This window comes from Nicotiana sylvestris, chromosome 6 (genome assembly GCF_000393655.2).
Source record: "Nicotiana sylvestris chromosome 6, ASM39365v2, whole genome shotgun sequence".
Classification (NCBI taxonomy): domain Eukaryota; kingdom Viridiplantae; phylum Streptophyta; class Magnoliopsida; order Solanales; family Solanaceae; genus Nicotiana; species Nicotiana sylvestris.
The window spans coordinates 13,109,539-13,131,634 of NC_091062.1; the positions used below are offsets into that span (position 1 = coordinate 13,109,539).

The 22,096-nt window shown below is 32.9% G+C and overlaps 1 long non-coding RNA gene across 1 annotated transcript; it reads right to left on the minus strand.

The window, feature by feature from the left end:
* Positions 1-6,617: 6,617 nt before the first annotated feature.
* On the minus strand, positions 6,618-20,661 carry LOC104232935 (uncharacterized). Its single transcript, XR_011400446.1, has 4 exons — positions 20,551-20,661; positions 8,013-8,322; positions 7,124-7,211; positions 6,618-6,991 (listed from the first exon to the last, which is right to left on the minus strand). It is a non-coding gene; the product is annotated as an uncharacterized lncRNA (long non-coding RNA).
* Between the last annotated feature and the right edge of the window lie 1,435 nt (positions 20,662-22,096).

A 22,096-nucleotide genomic window follows, 5' to 3' on the forward strand; every position in this document is an offset into this window, starting at 1 on the left:
ATATGACTTAGTATTTATAGTAAAAAAAAAAAGAAAGTAACCAATAAAATTGATAATTTAAGTTGGGTAATAAGAATAAATTGTAACGTTTGCCGACCATTATTGTAGTTTAATTAGCATTATGAGTACTATGATTAATTGCACCAGTTACAACTGTAATAACAACCATTTCACTTTTTCTCTTGGAAAGAAGAAAATATATATTTAATAGAAAAGCAAGAGAAAAAAGGCAAAAAATTAAGAAAAAAGATAAATGCTTTTTTAGCCAAAGAGAGTTGCCAAGTCAGCATTCTTTTTCCCTCCTTTATATATATATATATATATATATATATATATATATATATATATATATATATATATATAGATTTCTAAGGTGGTATTGAAAAAATATTTGTGAATTCACGAAGAGATCACTAGGCTAATAAATAATTTAATACCATATTTTTTTTCTATGAGAAAGAAAACGCTTATAAACAACATACATTCAATTTATATATTAGCGCATAAATATTGATTTATTTAAAGCAAAACATAGTTTAATACATATATCATATATGAGCGTTTTTGAAAGAATTTGTCATAATATTAATCTAGAAGTTAGATATAACAATATATAATAGTAATAATTTTTTTTATTTAAAAAAACTCATTTAATTTACCTAGAATGTACTTAAGACCCCATTCCACAAAAGAATTAGTCCTCCTCTGGTGAGTTTTGCCAAAATAAATTTGGGATTTATTTTTAAAACTCATGTTTGGCCATAAATTTTGCTCACATTTTGGCAAAATCCCAAATCTCAAAATCATCTCAATTGCTGATTTTGGGCCAAAATCCCAAAACTTGGGAATTATATACATGTTTTTCCAAAATAAAGTTGGAAAATATGTTTTGAAAATGTATGTCCAAACACATTTTCATCTTCAAACCAAACTTCACCTAAATCAGATTTTTCAAAACAAATTGGGAACCTATGGCCAAACGCTAGCTTAGTGTTAAGAATTTACATTATTCCTTTCTGATACTCTCAATAAAGAGTAATTAGGCAACATAAATGTAGTAATTAATTAGCGTTAATATAGGCTATACTATAATGTAATTAAGAAAATTTAATAGATGACTTTTGGATTTTGTAATATGTAACACATAAACGGAAAAAATAAGGGAAAAGCCAAAAATATTGAGTAATAACAAGATTAACAATTTGTTTGATGGAATTTAGTGTAGGGTAGAATTGTCACTCAGATTTTAATAGGTAATTTGATAATTTAATTTTGCCCGTATCATGCAGATTTTTAAATCTTAAGTACTCCATTATGCAAGATGGAAACTTTGCAGCGCAGATTTTTAGAATTATTATTAGTAATGTTAGAGAATCTACATGGTTAGAGGTAATTATACAAAGAGCGTTCTACTATTAGTATGGATGATGATGTTATAAGTAAAAAACTATTTTAGAAAGGTTAACTTAAAAAATCAATTCCGAATAAAACTCAATTTTTATAGTGAGAGGTTGTTATATAAGGAAGTTATTACAGAGAGATCATACCGTAAATAGCATCACTGGACATCTTAGGTATGCAATATACATTGGCTTGTTTGGACATAAGATTTTTTTCACTTTTTTCGAAATTAGTGATTGATCATAAAATTTGAAAATGAATTTTGGTATTTTTCAAAAAATTTAAAAATTATTTTTCAAAATTTTCACTCAGATCACTCACAAAACTTCAAAAACAACCCAAAATTATATTCATGTCCAAACACAACTCTAATTTTCAAATGCTTTTTTCACTTGAAAAAAATTTCAATTTTTTTTTTTGGAATTTTACAATTCTTATGTCCAAACGCCCATGAAGTCACTTGCTTTTTCTCCATAATGGTTGCCGATCAAGTTGCTAACAGCTCATTTGGATGGTTGTTACTCATTGTATCGGTATCCCAAAATAATGTTTGTTTTGATTGTTTCATTAAAATTGGTTATATTATATTGTTAATTCCATTATTCCGAACAATAAAAAGTCCCATTTTTTGAAACAATCGATTTGGTGTGGTGGGATTGTTTCCTATTTTTCTTTCCACTTATGCCCTAACTTATTACTCCATAATTCTATTTTACCCTTTACCTTATTTATTTATTTTACCTCCAAAATCTCCCACTTATATCCTGCTTTGTCTTCGTCCCCTTTTTCAGAACTTCTGCCTCTTCCAACTCCAGAATTTAATTGCTTAATCTATTTATAAGACATATTTGGTGATAAATTAGTAGATAGGAATTTTCTTAAATTATTTTTATGCGTAATTCTTGATACATTATAAAACGATGGGTAACAACCAAACAAGCTGTAAGTTAAACGGATGCTACGTTTGTAGGAAGTGCTGGGACAAAACAAAAGTCGCTTTACATAAATTGTAAGATCTCCTTGAAATTACATTGTCATAATTGGAAAATTCAATTATATGGACCTTGTGTAATTGAGTAAATCTATAATTTTATGCTATGATGTTTATACGGGTTTCTTTCTTATAGGAAAAGAAGATGATATTTAAAAAGGTTATTAGCATATTGATTTCTTCATGAATTCACAATGATTTTTTACGAATGCGTAGAGCGCAAATAAGTCTACTAGTCAATAAGTAAACCAAATACCGCCTGAGAAAATCTGATTTGTAATATCATCCGTGGAATATTTGCTTCTTTTCTATTTCTAACTTAAATTCTGAACATGTTTATTCATTTCATAATCGTTATATGACTTTCTACAGTTCTCCTACTGAATATAGAAAATTATTAAAAAGAAATAATGTTTAATAAAAGAAGAAAAAATTATTGCAGAAATTATATATTGAATGTAATCAAGACAAATTTCAAAAACCAAATCTATACTATGTGTCGCTTTTTGTCTTTTTATTACTACAATTACTTTAATTATTTGTTTTTCTTTCATGATACTTCTCTTATTATAAATAGTTGTATGCTTTGTTATACTTTCAAACAAACATAATGAATTAAAGGGAAAAACAAGAGAGAGAGAGAGAGAGAGAGAGAGAGAGAGAGAGAGAGAGAGAGAGAGAGAGAGAGAGAGAGTTTTTGGCTACCGTAAGAAAAGATGAGTGAATGAATCTTTAATTCACTATTTTAGTTTGAAAGTATAACAAAGTATACAACTATTTATAACAAGAGAAGTATTTTGAAGGAAAAGCAACTAATTAAGTTTATAGTAATAAAGGATAAAATATAATATGGATTTGATTTTTGAAATTTATCTTGGTTATATTCAATATATAATTTCTGCAACAACATTTTCTTCTTTTATTATACTAGTTATGCAATTACCATATTATTTCTTTTTAATAATTCCCTTATTCACTAGGATAACCGGAGAAAGTCATACACCACCTATGAAAATAAATTAAAGTTAGAAATAGAAAAGAAACAATTATTTCTTAGATAATGTTACAAATCAGATTTTCTCATTTGGTATCTAATTTACTTATTACTAGTAAATTTATTCGTGCTTTGTGCATTTGTAAAAAATATTTGTGAATTCACGAAGAGATCAATAAGCTAATAAAGAATTTAAGTAGGCGTTTGGACATAAGAATTGTAAAATTCAGGAAAAAATATATTTTTTTAAAGTGAAAATAATATTTGAAAGTTAGAGTTGTGTTTAGATATGAATATAATTTTGGATTATTTTTGAATTTTTGTGAGTGATTTGAAGTGAGAAGTATGGGACCTAAATATCGTTTTTTTTTCTTCTATAAGAAAGAAATGCGTGTAGACATCATACATTTGCTTCAATATCGATTTATTTAAAGCTACGTTGTCATATACAAACGTTTTTGTTTTAAGAAAACAAAAATATTCAATGTAAAATACTTATAAAATTAACTTTTTGCATACAAATGAAGAATCTTATCTTTTATCTCTCGATAAAATTTACAAAGAAGAAAACTCACTATAAAACATAACAGAAATATTATGAGAGAGAAAAGAAAAAGTCCAAAAGTGCGAAATACAATATTCTTCTGAAATTGTTATTGTAGAAATAAAACTAAAATCAAGTTTAAATGTCATCTTAGTGAAAAACGAAAAGTCTCCAGACTCATCGCAATTCTAAAGATTAATCAACTCCCTCATTATATTTTTCACTAAATCCCATTTTATTCAAATAAGAGAAGAATATATAATAGTATTAATTTTTAACAAAAAAACTCATTTAATTTTACCTGGAATGTATTTAAAGACCCCCTTCTGGCAAACTAACAAAGAATAAAAAATGAAACAAAGGACAAAAAATAGAGGAGGAAAATATCACCTTGTTGAATCTTGTAAATTTGATGAGATCATTTTCGATATATAAAAAGAATATGAGAGTAATTCAGTGTTAAAGAATTTGGCATTCCCTTTTTATAGACACCCGAGTAAGATATTAATTGTAATCATGCCTTTCTGATACTCTCAACAAATAGTAATTAGGCAACATAAATGTAGTAAGCATTAATATAGGCATTACTATAATAATGTAATTAAGAGAATTTATTTGGTGATATTTGGGTTTTGTAATATGTAACACATAGATGGAAAAAATAAGGGAAAAGCCAAAAAATGAGTAAAAGAGAAGGAAAAAAAGAATGAGGCAATGACAACAAAAGAGAAACAGATAAATGTTCCAATAATATAACACACACATATATATTCTGTATTATATTCGTATATAAAGAGTTTATCCAATATTTTCTTCTATATACATTATACCAAATTTATATGAATAATATATAAGGATTACCAAACCATTGGAAAAAAACAGTTTATACATTTCAATAACAAACCCAATAAAATCTCATAAGTGGAGTATAAAGAAGATAGTGTGTATGAAAGCCTTATCCCAACCTTATGGCGATAGAGAGACTGTTTTCGATAATATAACATAATAAGTGACGGATGTACATATCAAATTTGGGGGCGTAAGCGCCCATTGACCTTGGCAAAGAGTATGTGTATTACATTAAAAATTTAACGAAATTAATATAATAAGTTATCTATCACCCATGTAACAAAAGGTTTGATGTCTGCTTTGGTCAAGAAAAGGTTCTGGAAAGCTATGAAATTTGGGCTGTTGGGAGTTCGATTCTCACTTCTAACACCTCCTTTTTAGGAGGCATTTTCCTTACATTATCAATCTTTTTTCTTTTGCCCCATTCAGTTATATCTACATTTTTGTTCTTTCACTATCCACTATCTTGATCCAATACTACTTATTTTTTTATTCTTTGTCGTTGACTTATGTTTTAACTTTTTTTTTTTTTAATTTTTTTTTAACTTTCATTTATTTCACTATGACAAAGAAAGAAAACGAAAATCTACTTAGAAACGACTTCAAAGTTCGTTGGAAGACGAAGTGGTCCTCTAGAATGGTATAACCCACTAATTTTTTCACGTTAGTTGTCTTATCCATTGCAATTTCGCAGCGTCCATAATATTAAAATTATGAGTTTTTTCATTAATAATTTTATCGTCGTATCCAAATACTTGTGTACTTATACAATGTGATTGGTAGTACTTACGTCAAAAATGTTAAGTACTCACGAACTCGAAATCCCAGATCCGCAACTGAATATAATTTTGTATCAATGTACACCAACCTCAACTAATTCGTTGAATACATGTTATATTTTACCAACACAATTATCAAATAATTCTGTCTATCAAGATTTGGATAAATAAGAATAGAGAATTATTTAGCTTAGACATATTTAGCATGAGTGGAAGAAAATGGGCTACCACTAGGGGTAACAAAATGGTTAAAAGAAAACAGTTAACAACCCATATTATCCACTAAAAAATAGGTTGGATAATGAACTTTTTAAAAACGGGTCAAATATGGATAAGAACCATATTATCCATTTAGAAAATGGATAACCAATGAATAACTAATTGGTCTAACTTTTACATTTGTAAAGCCTCAACTTGGGGTTCTTCAAGTTAGGGAGGCTAAGAATTCTCCCAACCCATATTATCCGTCGGTTAACCCTTTTTTTATCCGTATTAAACATGAGTCGGGTCAGATAATTTATCTATTTTTTATTACCCATTTTCGATCCAAACCATATCCGATCCAACCCTCCCGTTTGCCACTCCTAGCTACCACCATCATAAAGCTGCATCTAATATAAAGTTCAAGGGAAAAGATATGAAAACAAAATAAAAATTAGTTATGAAAAAGCATGTGGTGTGTATTTAAGTGATTTCACATTGGTCTAGTTCTTTCACAACCCAATTTTAACATCATACTTTCCTTTCTTATTCGAGTTTTTACATTTTTCTACGAGTAACTGTATCAAAATTCAATTAAAAAATGAATGTTTTGCCTCAATATGAAGTTTTTATAATTTAAGTTCCTCTAAAACGAAAAAAAGAAGACCATGAGATTAACCTTGTCATTAATTTCGGGAGTGCAAAGGAAATTTTCAATTTACTCAATAAACTAATCACAAGAGTCAATATTTGGTAATTTATTGCTTGAAATAAATGTTGGAAATATCACGGAAATTCTTCAAAGCTTAAAATTCGACAAGCTCTTCTAATATAAATCAAGAAAAACAACAAAGATTTCAGAGTAAAAAAACAGGCAAAGATCAGAATAGAGAAGAAGAAAGTTTATGTAGTGGTCTCTCTCAAAGGAACCAATATTTAGGAGTGGAGAAAATATGAACGCTATGGGGCTGACTAATTCTCATAAAAGACCAAAGGTTATAATTCTAGAATTACAACATAATTAATCTCATAGGGAATATATCTGGACATATCCTTGTAAACATATGTACTTAGACACTTTTCCGGTATGCTCAAATGTCAAAAATAATTTTTGGGCAACTAGATTTGAACTAGGCCCCAGATGTATCTTGTATGCATGAGGGGCAAATCGACTAGTTTTGCCTTCAAGAGCATTTCTCACGTGCGCGAGCCCACTCCCTTTTACTAGCTTTCTACAAGAGCAACCAAGGACAAACTCATTATTATAAAATGAAAAAGACAGCTCTTCCTAATCCACGAGGGACAACTTCCTTTTGAGAAACTACACAACTTTTCTAACAATAAATACAGTTGAAATTCTTCACCTTTTGGATTCACATTTCATCTGATGTGTTATATCTTCGCTTGTAGATGCGATGACTTTCTTCCTGTTAGTTCACCTTTGAAAATTTCCTGCACAATATAATCCAAACTGGATTTTGGATGCTTTTACGGTATATATTATTGCAAATATATCTGGCTAGTAAATATAAGACTAATTTAACATATGAAAGAGGTTCGAATAAAGCATAATAGATATAGACGATTCACATAGCGAACCCAACTAGTTTAGGAGAAATGTCTCAGTCAGTACTGTGAGATTTCTTAGATTTGCAAATAAAGATTCTCAAGTTGGTAGATTTACTTTCTTTAACTGGCCAAGTTCATTCTATCCTAGCAGTATGCATATTTGCTAATAGCTCCTTAGTCTAAGGCTACACGTAATAATAGAAGTTAAATTTTATCAATGGAATTTTTAAGTTGCAAGTTGACAATGCAACAAAAGTAACATACTCGAGTTCGTAAGAATCAAGCTTTGGATTTGTAAACAAGAATAAAAAAAGATGTTTAAATACTAAAGCATGAGGATTGAGATAATGCAACAACAACAACAACCAACCCAGTGTAATCCTACATAGTGGAGTCTAGGGAGGGTAGAGTGTACGCAGACCTTACCCCTACCTCATGAAGGTAGAGAGACTATTTCCGATTGACCCCCGGCTCAGGATTGAGATGATACATATGGAAAATTTCTATAATGGGACTTGAAAATGAGTATTTAGTTTCTTGTGAAAATGTTAATGTTTTTTGCTTTGAAGCTAGTGTAGATCATACCTAATCTTAGAGAAAATTATGGAAGAAGGATTCAAATGCTAGCTCGTTTTCATACACTTAAAATCGAACTTCAGAGAGTTTTAAAGTAAATGCACGCACCAATAGAGAACAATGAGCTGCCGGAGATTGACTGGAAAGGCAGGCCCTCCATGTAACCACCTATCTGCCCGTGTTTGTGGCACGATCGAAGGTCAAGACGGTGGTCTGGCGGAAAACAAAAATCGTCAAAGCTTTGGTTGGTGCAGTTCTCTTTGGAACCCACCCTTCTTCATAATGAGGAGGAGTCAACATCCCCTTCTCGATCATCAGATGCCTTAAATTTTTCCTTTTCTCCTCCTCTCATCGATGGCGTATCTGAGCTCACCTTGTTCTCCTTCCTGCTATCATCTCCATTATTGAAGCCTTATACCTAACATGTAAAGAAAAATTAACGGACACGGTGAGTTAACAGAAAATTAATTAAGCTATTCTGGGAAACTACGGAGTAACGAATAAGAGATGAGATAACTTGCGAATCCATAACTGAAGCATCCGGATCATTTCAAACTCTAGTGGTACCCCCAAAGTACATGAAAAACTCATGGTCATGGCAAGTTTATGAGAAAGGCAAAGGCTTAAACTTCATCACACGAAATATCAGCAGTTTGTAGGAACAAACATATCCCAAAAAGTAGGGTACGAAACAAAATTTTCAATATAGATGGTTTGAGTAATACAAAAAGTTTATTACAGAAATGCATAATCCCCCCCACCCCCACCCCTAAATGATCCAACTATGACATCAATTTCCTCTTCCATAGAAGAAAAAGAAAAGAGAATGACAATACAAACAGATGCATGAATTCGTTTCACTGTTTGGATTAGACTCCCTTCTCCTTCATAGCCGTACTATTTCAAAAGATACACAATGGTGTTAACCAGATTGAACAATACTATAAAGAGAACGGGATATTTATTTTCAGATATCATGGTATGTGTTAATGAGTTTCACTGTCTTATTTCTGAATACACATTGCAGAGAACCAGTAAGAGCTTTCTGTAAAGGACCATAAATATAAAGAAGTTGCGATAAGCACTACAAAAATCAGGGCAAAAGACAATAACTACAAAACCAAGAGCTAGCTACATAATAAGTAAACTCAGGCATCTTGTCATCGCTTCTAAGAGGTCCTCAAACTTTCCTGTTATGCACTTAGAAAACGGAGAAAAGATTATCATTGCCGTCCACCGTGCATGAAAGGAAAGGTGAGAGCAACATGCATGTGATCGTAATAGATGAACACCAAATTAGTTAAGCTCTAGAATAAGAAATATTGAACTTCAAGAAACCACCTAGTCATAGCTCAAACTGAGATACAAATCCTGAAGGAGCTCATTCAATCTGACTTTCCAAGAGATTTTAAGGACCATAAACCTTGCTCAGTGGTAAATTGTTCACGGTTGAGGATTTATGAATCCTTAAGACTGTAATCAGTTAAGCAAACATATCTACTCACTCAGCACCATCCCCACCACCCCTCCAACCCGAAAGAAAGACCTGATGCTTATGAAGAGAGAAGAGTGTCATTTCCAAGCCACTCTTGAACTATCTCGGAAGAAAGAAAAATTACATTAATTAAAAACAGATACGTACGAATCAGGAAATTCTCTCACCAAGCTAAAACTAAAAAAATGTTTGGCAAAAGGAAAATTGTTAAATGAGTAGCACCAAGGAGGTACTTAACTTTACAAACAGTACCAGTCTTCTACTTCTGCCTGTAAGTAGTCCAAAAGAACCAGGATATCAACAAAATCAGCTGCTACACCTTTTACACCAACTATACAAGAATACCGTGCTCAATTTTTGTACTAAGCAACTCACATTCCCAATCTCCTAATCATTGAAATTTCTTCCGGAAAGAAGATTCCATCCACCTTCAGAAAAGCAGCGTGTAACAAGTTTTGTAAATGACGAGTTAATATAAATCTGGAAAAACATCCCCCAAGGCAGTATTTATCCAGCCAAAGTCTGATATTTCTTCTATTTCCCAGCAACTTTGACTTTACTTCCATATAGCTACTCCATAAGGAGCCTTCACCGGCTTTGTGTACTAGGGAGATTCCATCTCATATATTTTACAATCATAACTTTCTTCCAGTCTTTTCCATCATTAAACCTCAGGTGCCATTTCTATAATAAAATTTTGTTGTGTATTTTCAATTTTCTAGCTCCCCCCTACCACCTTCTGTTTTGTCTTTCATGGCTGCCGACCATTTCACTAAATGATGCTTTCTGTTGTCACTCCCACCTTCCCACAAGGAGTCTGATCTGAATCTATTTACAGGAATTACAAATACTAGAAGAAAATCTTTCAGCAGAATGATACATTCTTTCCAACTCGTGTAACATGCCACCATATTTTTAAAGGCAAATAACCGTATTGAGTGACCTAATCCCCTTGTTCCGAAAGACTATCCAATGCACTCCTTGACAAGCACATATACATCAGAATTATTTGAAAAGTGTGACCACAGTTGAAACTCTAGAATCACACACAATTCAAAGGCTAATCATTTAAGAAAACAGTTTTCTAAAGAAATCCAGTTTGTACTTAGCTGCATCTTATCTTATCTTTTTAAAAGAAACTGTATATATATATTTTTTTCCTTCCCTTAAGTTTCAATTCTTCATTCAAGTAAATATTTGCTAGAGAAGCATTATTATTTTCACGTGGACAAATTTCCCTTTCACCATCCTTTCCTTGTTTCCGATGATGATCTATGTATTGTAAAGTTCTTCTAGCAAAATCTTTCAATAATTAATCATCTTTCATATTTTTTAATTGTGATACATCTGCAATCAGAAACTAAAGCAAGTGCACTAACTTTCTAACAAGAAGTAATTCATGATTGAATTGAATTGTTGAACTGACTGTTAAAGCACCACCCTGACATTTTGTCTTCAAATTGTGAAAAAGATAGAATACTTTTGCTAGAAAAGTTGTTTATTGAGATTTGACAAAGTGAAATTTCAAAAGGAAAAAAGAATTAAATGCATCCAAGAAAATGCCAAAGGTAAGTAACTGAAAATCCATATAATCATGGTAATCTCAGATAGAGTCAGATTACACTTGTTCTTTCTCATAGAGAATCAGATTACACTTGTTCTTTCTCATACAGAATCGGTTTACACTTGTTCCCTCCCCCCCCCCCTCCTCGGGTCATTTCTTTTCTCAATTTTCTCTCTAGTGCTGCTACAAATATCAGCAATCCTTTCTTGAAGGAAGGAGCTTTTCTTAGACTAGATTCACTTGGTAAGAATTGTTCTTTCCTCTCTCTCTCTCTCTCTCCCTCCCTCCCCCCCCCCCTTTCTCTCTCTCTCTCTCTCCCCCCTCTCCCCCCTGCATGATATTCAGTTTTATACATTTCCCTTTCAGATTTGCTACTAACTATTGATCTTTCCTCTGTTGCTCAAGCGGCAGATTAAACTCAGGTTTTACCCTTTTAGAGGTCTGAGCTCTTCTCAATCGGTCAATCTTTTTTTTTTTTTTAAAATGATGGTAGCGTCCGGGCCAGCTTGTGCGCGCCTCGACTATTCCACCGGATACCTGCTATCTCTCACCAGCACAGGTACCGGGTAATTCTGCCCATCAAGATTTAGGCAGATGGGAAGAAGGCACCTACTGTTTTTTGCGTCACTTGGGATTTAAACCTTGGTCTTCAAGGTTTGCACCCACTTCATTAACCAGTTGGTCACACCCTTGGGTGTGAATCAGTCATTCATTTAGCACATTCCTTCTTGCTAGCAGTATTGTTTATATCCTTGTTCAATGAAGCCTGTTGAGTAGACTTTAAAAGCTCTTTGGTTCCAAGAGATAAATTTCAGTGATGACATAGATTTACTTTAATCCCTAACTGTTTTCTAATTTCTCGTCAACTATGCTAAATTAATTACCCTAATTAGCATTGCAAAAAGTATGAAACAAGAGAGCACTAACCCCTATGTAATTAATGGGTAAATGTCAAAGATGCCCGCAAAAAATGTGAGAATATACAATTACATGGCAAGTGATAGGTATAAATGCCATTGATAGATTTGCCACAGAAGATAACATTAACATTCAGAAAACCTACTCAAAATGTCATTCTCTTAAAGAATGTTAAAAATGCTTTTAAAGTAATTACATTAAATTGATAGAATATAACTCATATTTACTACCTTCATTCCTACCGAATAGGCACAACAGTTGCATAGAGACTATTTTACTTCATTGGAAAAGATACATGATTCATATTCATTACTCACACTAAGGGGTCGTTTGGTAGGGTACATAAGAATAATGCTGAATAGAGTGTATTAGTAATGATGGTATTAGTTATGCTTGCATTAGTTATGCTGGTATTAGTTATGCTGACATATTTCTTATCCATTGTTTGGTTTGATGTATTAAAGCATTGCACAGTTTCTAAAAGAATTGTTTGTTTACAAAAATGCCCTCAAAACTAGTCCACACTCTAACTTTTTAAAAGAAACATATGTTGAGAAATGTTTTTATATGAAAAAGTTTAAAAAAAATATTTTATTTGTCTACCTATATTGTAAAATAAAATTAAATATTTATTTACAAAAAAGGAAATATGTTAAGTATTTATTTATTTACTAGGGATATAATTTTATTTCTCACTACTTGGATTATTTTGAACTTGCATTAATATACTAACTAGCATATTTTAATCAAGCATAAATTTTGAAGTACAATTTTGTCTTTAACTAAGCTAATGCATGCATTAAAACCCATTGCATTGCTAATACCATTGTTTTCTATGCATTAGTTATGCATAGGATAATACCAAATAGGATGTATAACTAATGCTTGCATAACTAATGCATGAGTTCAAAATGTCTACCAAACAATGTATTATTAATACACAAAGCTAATGCATGCATTAGCTTATCCAATGCATCCTACCAAACGACCCCTAAGTTTACAAAGCGGACATACATTTACCAAAAGAATCTAAAAGAAATAGTGTGTCCCCTTAATACAAGATGTGCTTAGAACTAAATCATATTAAAGAGTAGAATCCAAAAGTTTGGTCCATACTAGATCCGACATACAAAATAGGAATACATTATTCATAACTTGATGTAGCTTAGTACTAAATCCAATTTGAGGTGCGAAAGATCTGTAAGCTTGTCCAACTGAATAGATGTTATATCGCTTGCTCATTCCAGGTTATACTTAGTGGTTGTACAACCTGAATCCTTTAATCCACTAACATGAAATGGCAAATTTATAGATACCCTAGGAGTAGACAATTTAAACCTATCCAGTGGGCCATATGAGAGCAACTAGACACCAGGATATTCAAATGATGACTTTTTTCTTCTTTCTCAATTGGGACTTGAAACAATGATTTTAAAGGGGGTTATGAGATGGTATAGCCGATGGGGAAACGATTTAATCATATAATCTATTTTAAAATATATCCTTCCTTTATTCCATCTAGAATAGTTTCAACTACAGTATCTTTTAGTCTTCTCACAAAAATTCAATGTAGTGTTCCTAACAATTGCTCTGTCAATCAATTATTATCTTTTCAAGAAAAAAAAGTCTCTGTTAATCTTTTCATTGGAGCAAAGTAGTGTTGGTAACAATTGCTCTATCATACTCCATTTCTCATATTTAGGTACACAAGTATGAGTCAAAGGCAAGGAACCACACATTTTTCCATATTGAGATAATCATGAATCTGATATCTGAGAAAATAATTATCCTTGTCAACTGATTATCTATATCTTCAATGCATTAATCCATACAGTCAATGAACAAATAACACATAACGACGGCCAAGGAATTTCAGATGTTTGTGTCTTTTGGGTTCAATGGTTCTATGTATCAATGGTTTCTCTCGCAACTCTTCGTGTTATCAAGACTGACTTGTCTAATCTAGTCTATTAGTAATCTATGTCACAAATAATTTTGGAAGTTGGAAATAACCCTCATAGTGCAGGCAAACAGAGTACACAAAAGTTCTCTAATGGATATGGCAAAGGGTGACCAAAGATCTGAAATGAAAGACTCTGGGAAATCAGTCAAAGCAGATGCATCAATGGATTGCAAGCTCAATGAGATTTATGAAGCTTTATGTTGTATGCTATGCAGTAAACTGTTTGAAGAAGCCACCACTGTAAACCTTTGTCTTCACACATGTAAGCTTCAATGAGTTGCTTCTCTGTGTGTTTTGCATTTCCATGCATGCACACGTAAACAGACATGTACTTACGTTGTGTGAACAGGTCTATACTCTTCTCACTTTTGATATTATTACCATAATGATACAGTAGCACAATTAATAAAAATATATTTTATATAAGGGAAAGGTTTTATTCAAATGGTACTGAGATGGTACACAAAAAAGTACAAGAAATAGCTGCTGCAATTCCACCAATCCTATTACAGAATTAATAGAATTATCAATACGAAAAGCTCAGTTTCTTCTTTTTAACCAGACAGAACTTCAGATACTTAACATGTTTAGCACCACAAACCAACTAGCAAAGTGCACTTCAAGGTAGGCGAGTGTCAAAAATATGTTATAGGCAGTCAAACTTGAAATATAATTGTCTTTCTTTTGATAATAGAACTATAAGATTTCCGGACCAAGAGCTCTTTAAACTAAAATAAGTGGCAGTATTATTCTCATGATTTGGTCATTAAGACTCGGAGGGTGTATGTTGATCCTTTTCCAGAATGCTTCCCTCTTCATAAAGAAATAAGAAAATATCTAGTTATCAAATAAGAAGTGCCTCTCTTCAGCTATCAAAGTTTGTATTTTCATTTGTTGAGATGGATATTATCTTTCTTATGTTGTTGATAAGTTTGTTTATTGAGATTGGTAATTAGCTGGTTTACTTTATGAAAGAAAACAGTTAGCTTGTTTACTTAATTTTATGATTCTCATCAATATTAGCCTCATGATTGATTCTTGTCCATCTAGAAATCAAGAAAGAACATGAAATTATTAACTTATTTATCTCACACTTACAACAATTCCTTCTTACTTGCAGTTTGCAAGAGGTGCATCTATCAAGCAGTTCAAGAAACTAAGTGCTGCCCACAATGCAAGGAAGACCTAGGTTCTTCACCTGAAAAGCATCTCAAGTAATTGCTGGCCTCATTTCTCTTTCATTTAAAGCTCAATGTTTTCTTAAGTAAATATGTGATCAGAAGCTGCAGAAAGAAATAAGAAATAATGTGATAGTTGATGTGACCTAAGTCTTTTGACACGCTTCACTTATCCCAAAAAAAAAAAAGTCTTGTGAGTTGTGACACACTTCAGATAAATGGTTGATTATGGTCTGAGAAATAGAATAGGAACAGTCAGCAGCCAATCAGAAGTTCATTTCATAAGCACAAAGTTAAGTTCTTTAACAACCATTTTTGTTTAAGAGTATGATTACTTGTCAATTAAACGAGAATTTCACAGGCCTACAACAGTTCAAAGATCCTTTTTGCTTTTAAGCCTTTCGAATTTCACTTCAAATTGGCTGTGTTCATTAGGATATGAAGGAGTGTACTTTAATGCTTGCACAGTCAGATTTATTGCTTCTTAAAGCAGAAACTGCCTCTACACACAAGACTATTTCATTGGACTATCATATCCATTTTCGATAGAACTTTGGGATATATGAGTACAGTGACCTCTCCTTCAGATACTTCAGTAATGGTACGCAAACCTATAATTAAGTAGCTGCACAGAACTTAAGGACCTGAAGTTTCTTTCTGACACATCACCAGAAGTTTGGCAATTGGATAGATCATTTGTGTCGATAAGAACCTATCATGTCAGATAGAACTCACAATCTTTTTGAGTCTACATACCTAACCACATACGGGCATCAGTGTTATTAAAAGCTATCGCTTCATTACCTAATGCGATGAATCAATAAAAAACGAGCGTTATCGCTTCATGAAGTTATTTGGATAAGGTGGGAGTGGCCCCTGTGGAAGATAAAATGCGGGAGGCGAGGTTGAGATTGTTCGGGCATGTTCAGAGGAGAAGCATGTAAGCGTAGTTAGGAGATGTGAGAGGTTAGCCTTGGTGGGTATGAGGAGGGATAGAGGTAGGCCTAAGAAGGCTTGAGGAGAGAAAATTAGGTGAGACATAGCGCAACTGATGTTTACTGAGGACATGACCCTTGATAGGAGGGTGTAGAGGTCGATGATTAGGATAGAAGGTTAGTAGGTAGGCGAGCGTTCCCCTTTGTTTTCCTTTGTTCGGTAGCATTAGTGCTAGTTTAATATCTTTCTACTCTTAGATTGCTATTATTACCTACCATTTAGTTGCTACCTTTGCTTTGGTTTTCTTTTATCATGTTGTTGTAACTACTTGTTGCCATTACTTCTTTTCATCCTTTCTTTAGTCGAGGGGCTATCGGAAACAGTCTCCCTGCCCTTCCAAGGTAGGAGTAAGACTGCATACATCTTACCCTCACCAGACCCCACTTGTGAGAATTCACTGGGCATGTTGTTGTTGTTGTTGTTGCTTCATGAGTGAAGCCATGTGCTTCAGTAGAGTGTGTGTTTAAAACAATGACGCACAAAGAGATCCAAATGGGAAGCAGTCGGTGTTTTTAATCTCAACTTTGAGGAATTGGACTAATGTCATCAAATTGTATACTGAATGCTGAAACTAGTTATTTTTATGCAACTTAATTACTTATTATAGTGCTAAATTAATATATGTTGGTACTTTTAAATTTTACATAAATTGTGGGTTTCACTTCAAAGAAGTGTGTGCTTCACTTCTCGCTTTTCGCTTCAAGACCAATGAATCTTGTGGATTTTTAGCCCTTTTCGCTTTTAAAAGTACTGAGTTGCAGCATGTAAGCCGGATCAGATTGTCTGGACTCCAATAAGTTAATGCTCTATTGATGGAAGGACGACACACCAGGGTGGAAACTCCACCCCTACTTTTCTTTTACTAACCTTGTCTCTTCTTTTTGCCAATGGACTGCATATTTTCAACAGAGATGATGAGAAAATACGGTCCATAGCACAGAAAATTCAGTTCCTCCTTAATGGAGAAGGGCAATTGGGATCAGAAGCTAATGATGTGAAGCAAGGAGCTGGAACTAATAATCAGCTTGAGGATCATGAAATTTCTGAGGAGAAGTTTCATCACAACCCTGCAGATGCAGAGAAAGAAAATACCTTAGATCGCACGTCCTCACAAGAAAGCTCAGCTTTCTCTACAACTGCATCTGCAGTTAAGGTAGTTATCGGCTCTTTTCCTTTTCTCCAATCAAAAGTTCAGTGTATTTGGCATATATATTTTGGAAAGGAATTTGGCCTTAAGTTCTTACTGTTGGTTAGATGTATTTCACATAACCTCAATATAAAAGTCAGTTTCTTTGAAGATGCCTCAGGTTGCTTGCGGTGTATCTCAAACCAATGCTGAAGTAGGTAAGTCCAAGACGGAGGAGATCAGAGGGCAAAAAAAGAAAAAAAGGAACAAGAACAGAAGAGCACGCCAGCTTACACCAGGTGAGACTAGTAAGACTGAGGAGAAAAAGTCAGACATTGGGCCAGATGACATTCATAAGGACGAGCATGCCAAAGACAGAGAGTCTTCAACACCTAAAAAACAAGTTTTGGATGAAAAACAAAAGGAAGTCTGCTCTTTCTGGTTTTCTCTTGTACCACAGGGAGATAAGTACGTACCCGACCAGTCACATCGCTCTCAAGATTCTTGTTTCACTGATCTGACACAACTTTGTTCTTTTACTCTTGGCAGGAGTGGGCGTAGGTTGCCTCCCATTAATAAGTCCTATATCCATCTCAAGTAAGATTTCACATGCATACCTATGCATCTATTCTTTTAGCATAGACTGAAGTATAGAGTAGATTGAATTCTTTGTTAGATACATGCATGCAAGAGGGGCCAAGCTATTAATTGCATTTCTCGAGATAGCATCTAACACTAGCATTTAATTTCTGTTCTCAATATTGATCTGTCCCCTATATTTTAAATCTCATTGTCATCACCATGTAAAATGAAATAACTAATTTTGCATCATATGCAGAGACAGTAGGATCACCGTATCTGCAATCCAGAAGTATCTCGCACAGAAGCTAAATATAAATGATCATACTGAGGTAATGATTTTATACGCAGAGTGCTAAAATAATTTCAAATATTACCTTTTTGTATCAAGAAAGTATTGCCTTTATCCATGTAGAAAACAACCAAAAGGGAAAAGAAAACTTTTGAAAAGAAGTGCAAATCTTTTTGAAATTCTTAAACAGGAATCACACAATTCACTATACAAAGTGCACAAGCAAAACAACCCGTGAACTATAAATTTGGCCAGAAACTTATGCCTCAGTCACCCCATAATTACTTAAAAACTTATGACCTAAGCTTTCTTTTCAAGAGTCTATCTGTTAAATGAATTAGCTTACAGAGAAAACACAAAAGAGTCAGCCTTCATGTGGCTGGGAAACAATTGAGTAATTCAAAATACGAATTAAAATCTGAACATAGACATCTGAGCTGTCTCAGTTTCCTCAGTAACTAGAAAACTAACGATAATCTCCGCCTTAATGTATTGTCAAAATTTTGCATTTATTTGAACTAGTTAGTTATAGAAAAATCATTTATTAACTATCACTGTTACATCAAGGATTAGGAAACTGTAACTTTCTGCCCTCAATTTGGATTATATACTAATGTTTACTTAACATAGACATAGAACCTATGAACGAGAGGGGGAGCAAAACATTTGAATGACTCGAATTAAAAGGACACAATAAACATGTATAGAACAGTGAAACAGATTGTTTTATACATACACGAAGAAATGTAGAAAATGTTGCCAGAGTACTGCTTTGCCGCTGAATCTTTTATACTATTGTGTGCAGGTGGATGTTGTATGCTGCAGGCAAAAGCTGGACGAAAGTATGACCCTCAAGGACATTCAGCTTATATGGATGTCAAACCTTCAGAATTCTGGAAGGAGAAAGGATAAGTTGGGCACAAAGGAGCTTGTGATTGAGCTAGGGTACATAAGAAGCGAGAAGTCTGAAACTCCCAAAAAGAAATAAGAAGTGTCACTATCAAGGTTTAAATGCAATGAACCTCCTATCTCGCGAGAAACTTAAAGACTATCAGTAGACAATTTCTGTATTTGCATAATAATAGCCTCAGAGCTAGTACCTTTCTCTGCTTTACTATCGGCAAACACTCTATGCTTCGGACCTTGTGTTCTCTAGTTTCTTATAAAAAATTATGCTATGGACTTCTATACACCTATCATCTAGGTTGCGCTAGCTGCTTGATCTTTCCATTTCCATAGCAGGTTTTTCAGAACGCATTCTACAATAAGCAGGTTTTTCAGAAAGTCTGGTTGACTTTCACTAATTTATATTCCTCTACAGGCAGAACGAAGTAAAGCTATTTGGAACTATTTCTCTTATAGCTCTTATGATAGAGTTGATGCCCCTTCATTTCTGTCTTTCTTCAGCCCATCAATTAGTGCTTCACATACAATTTGTGACGTGAAGAGCTAATTCAAGCTCAAACCAAATGCTGATTATTTATGTACCATTATTGTTCTAGTAGTTCAAACAATAGTTCAGTCATATTCAAATGAAGTGCTCCCTGTGCCCCCAATAAAAATTGACCTACTTTCCTTTTCAACAACAACAAAAAAAAAACCAGTGAATTTTCCACAAGTAGAGTCTTGGAAGGGTAATGTGTACACAGACCTTACCCCTGACCTTACCCCTACCCGGGCCATATCCTGGGAGGGCAGAGATGCCCTACTTTCCTTTTCGCTTCGTCATTAAAAAAACTGTCCACCTTCCCTGGTTACAAATATTTCTCCCTAGTGCAAACAAATACAGAACTATTACTACTCCTTATCCACACAAGATAGTTTTGGATTGTCCCAAAATGTCCACTTTACTACTTGAACTATTTCCCCTGGCTTTTTATTCGTTTTCATATTATACTATTTCAAAAGCTACAATAATGGAATGTCGAACTGACAAAAACGTAACTTAGCCAACTTTGCTTCTAAAACAGGAAATCAATCAGGGAACTGAAGCCATACAAATTAAAGGACTTCAATTACCATCTATGCACCCAGAGGAAGATCTACTTAGCAACGTATAGGTTCACGTGAACCCAGTACCATTTTCCTATATCCTATATACTATATGTATTAACAACAACAACAACAACAACAACAACCCAGTGTAGGAGACCCTCGGCTCAAAGAGGCAACAAGAGACACTATATTAGTACACTATATGTATTAAGAAATTCACTAAATATCTTTAAATATTTAACTGTGAACTCAATTATTATTGTATTAACTTGAGATCGTTGTACGAACTCAAAACTTTATCCTAGATCCGCCTCTGTTAATGCGCACCCAATTATCCTTTTTTCTTGTACTAACTAAAAGAATTCTAGAACCAATATCACCAATTTAATTTACAATATTAAACTAGGATTAGTTGATCTCCAAAGAGTAATAACCAAAAAGATGGTTCCAAATTTAGCTTCCAACACTAGAATAAGAAGCACAGTAAACAGTAGAAGAAATATGAAGAATAATACAAGGAGAAGAGAAATATGGGGTTACCGGCAAAAATGACAGAGTAGAGATGCGCCAAACTGAATACAGCTCCTTCAATTTTTGGGGCTGAAAACGGTCTCTTGTTTTTGGCGAAGACGCGATGCTATAACCGTTTACCTTTCAATATATTCCCGAATCTCCCTTAACTCTCTTTTATTTTATTTTTTATTTTTTTTGCTTGATGACTTTATTCGGCTATGTCTACCAAGTTACAACTACTTTTTCATTTTAATTTACGTGACATAATTTGAATTTGAAAAAGAATAATAATTTTAAATATAATATAATATATGTATTTTTGTAAAACTTTTAAAACGTGTAGCATAGTATTTGTATGATTATAGAATTTTTTTATTAAAAATAAAATAAAAAGCATAAAGTTAATTATTTATAGATATAAAAATATGTTTTTTTTAACAGACTAAAATATAATATCATATAAACGGGAATGGATGGTGTACTTTTTATTAGCTCATATTTGAAGCTATTTTGATTTAACTTGATTGTCTTGTTGTACTTAGGAGTCATTTGTTGTTTGTTTAAAAAACAAGTGAAAAGTTCTCCAAAACATGTAATTATAACTTTTTGGAAAGTTCAAAATAATTAATGAAACGAAGTAGAAAAAGAGTCCACGTGTGCTTTTTAATTTTTCAGAAACTGAAAAAAAAAAAACTTTTCTCTAATGATATTTGGTTGAAAATATTTTCTAACCAAGTTTTATGTCGGGCTCATTTTTCTAATCCCAAAATAACCAAACCACCTCATATGGAAACTTTCAGCCACTAGATTCATGTGTACTCATCTGTTTCTAAGGTTTCCAGATATATTATTCCTTTTCTTTTTGGTTGATTCGATATTAGATACTTGTGTTGAAGAAAATATACAAAGATACTCGTGAAATCTATTAAAGAAAAATCTGGTACACAAAATATTACGTATTTAATTACTTAGAGTCTAAGGAAGGGTCATGCCTTAAGGAGTATAATGTAGACCGTCTACCTTAATGCAAATATTGATGATTACTTCTACGGCTCAAACCCGTAAACTATAGATCGAAAAATATTTTACCGTTACTCCAAACCTCCCCTCCTCGTAATTTTATTATTATTCTAGCACACCCCAAACAAAAAAAAAAGGTCAGATATTATACTTCTTTAATTTGCGAACGATAACTTATCCATATATTATATTGTGCAATAGTGATTACTTTAATTAGGTCATAATTAGTCTCTATAAAGCATGTGCATGCATTAGTGTGGCAGTAGGTTAACAACAAGATAAATGCAACTGTATCCAACTGAGTAAGTGAATAGTGATGTGAAAGCCCAGGGTAAACATTTAAATGGTCTTTATATCGTTTCAAATAAATTAATCTTTGCAGTAAAAATAAAGTGAGAATGCATATAACTTATTTATTTGTTTGGTATAAATATTGAATATAGATAAACGTTTTACTCCAATATGCACCAAGGAGTGCATTAGGATAGATGAGATTATTTAGTCCTTAACTAAAAATTTCGGTTTAAGCCATAAATAAAAAAAACTCTTGATA